The following is a 2,361-nucleotide window of genomic DNA, read 5'->3' as shown; positions in this document are numbered from 1 at the left end:
AGAGAGAGAGAGAGAGAGAGAGAGAGAGAGAGAGAGAGAGAGAGAGAAATTGCTGCTTCTTTCGCGGCGCAATGCGACCGCTATTCGCGACTTCGACATGGGAAAGGAGTGGGGGTCGCGGGGGTGGAATAGTGACGGCGGGGGTGTAAGAGGGACTCGGTGAAGGGGAACCTAAAAGAAAAAACGGTGTCGTTAATCCACGGATTACCTCGATGTCATCGCGAAAGGGGTGCAGCTAGGTCAAGATGCGTACGCGAATCGCGTGCCCGGACGGGTTTGGCGGGGTTGGGGTCAAGGAGCCGGACAGGAGAACCTCGGCAAGGTACCTACTTGACGTGGAGCTCATTCATCAGCCGACGGCGTTCGGTGATTCATGCGACGTACCGTTCGTGTGCACGCTCGCCGCGTCGGTCGATGCCACGGACCGCGTTTCACGGCTGACTTGTTCGCGATGATGCACGCCACGATGCACGCCACGATGCGCTTAAAATCGATCCCGACCGATCGATTCCACCGCGGAAGCGTTTCGGCCGCAGGATGCGTTGCGTGTCAGTGGTTCTTAACCCTTCCCGCTGCGACGACCAGCAAACTTCGTCAATACGGAACACGCGAATCTCGTTTACGCGAGATTCGTCAGAGTGCGTGGTTTTTCTTAGGCCGATCGCATACGGGCGCAACCGATTCGAATTTAGTGTTGCGAACCGTTTGCGCTGTTCGTTTCACCTACTCCACTGTCTTTGTTTCACCTAGATCCACGGTCGCGTGCAACTACGGCTGTAGTTGTAGTTCGGAGTGGTTTCAAACTTCGAAACTGATCTTAAAAAACATCACGCAAAAATTTCATGAAATTTCGTCGGTGAATTTTAGTGGAATTCTGAATTTCCGATTTCCGAATTTCCGATTTCAGACTCTGCTGAGAAGTCTATATCTCTATAGATATGTTTCATTATACGCATCATTGTATATACTTCTATATATATCAACGTTATATATCAACTATAGATATGTTTTAATGCCAAAGAAACACAGTAAATGTACAGACATCGATCTAAAATTATTTCTCCTTTTGCTTGATGCTTGTTTCGGAATCATACCTTATTTTTATGGAATTTACATATCGCGAGCAAGTTATTATTTAATTTAATTATCAATTACCTACCGGAATTTACGCAACCCTGCAGATTCAGCCACTTACCGTTCGATTTTATTATCAACTCATCCATGGACGTGTAAGCAAGCAGTAACTTCCTTTTTGAAATGTAAAATGAAATTATACAATAACGTTGATAAAATTCATGCGTTTTTTCGTTTATCGCGTCATGTCTACTAGCTTCGAAACGTGAATATTTCCCTTAAATTTGGAGATGAAATACAGTATCAAGATCTCCGATAACGAATTAAACATTAACGCCATCTGCTCCATTATTCGTTTAATCAAAACATCAATCTGAATGATATTATCCGATTGAAATTCATGCTTAATTAATAAAACGTGGCTGTTTGTTTGAATAAACGTATTTGTATTCGTCATGTATTATTCCGATAAAATTTGGTGTATTGCTATGTGTATTGCTGTATTTAATGAACATTAAATGGAGAGGTTATGGGGGCGTGTAAGAGAAGAAAAAAATAGAAACTGAGGGAAAAGGTTGACCGATTTATTGATAAGCGCAGCATAGCCAGATAAGAAAAAACGATGTGTATTGCTGTATTTGGTATACTCTGTCTGCGAGTGAACCGTTCTTCAAAAGATAATAAACGTTCGGTCAAAATTTAGAATTTTGTTTTTTAATAAACTATATCGGTACGAAATGTGTCCGATTTTAATATCGATTTTGAAATAATTAATTGTGAGAGATCGCGAAAGATCGATGAAAAAAGAAAATTATAAGGTCTCCTTTGATAAACTCTTTACGCGCGGGGCTGATTTATGGTTAGCTCTTCCTGCTCAAATTTGCAAAGAGATACGACGATCGATTCGGAGTAATAATACAAAATTACTGGCTACTGTTGAGGGCAAGGAAGTATTATTGCATAATGGATGACAGCGTGCGACAAAAGAGGGTGTATTCAGTGAGTTCGTGCCGATAGGACACGATTCTTAGAAATATCCTAACCCTTACACGACAGGGAACCACGCGATGCACTTTAATGCACAAGCGTCAATTTCTCCTGCACTTTGCAGTTTGCAACGAGATCGAAGCAACTCAAAATTATTCCACTCGAGTATTCTATTATTTCCATAAAGTATTATTATCGTATAGTAATATGAAGTTTTTCTCGTTACGCAGAAATTATTATAATGCTTAGGTACCATAAACATATACCCGATGCGACATTGTTTCCGATTTACAATCTTAT

General features: G+C 41.5%; 1 protein-coding gene across 3 annotated transcripts in view; it reads left to right on the top strand.

The window, feature by feature from the left end:
* The window catches only part of LOC128884776 (phosphofurin acidic cluster sorting protein 2), a 59,241-nt gene that overhangs the window by 35,625 nt on the left and 21,255 nt on the right, over positions 1–2,361 (top strand). The window lies entirely within an intron of this gene.

This window comes from Hylaeus volcanicus, chromosome 2, assembly GCF_026283585.1.
Source record: "Hylaeus volcanicus isolate JK05 chromosome 2, UHH_iyHylVolc1.0_haploid, whole genome shotgun sequence".
Lineage (NCBI taxonomy): Eukaryota > Metazoa > Arthropoda > Insecta > Hymenoptera > Colletidae > Hylaeus > Hylaeus volcanicus.
Note: the sequence above shows the minus strand (reverse complement) of the source record. Positions and strands in the feature narration are given on the sequence as shown.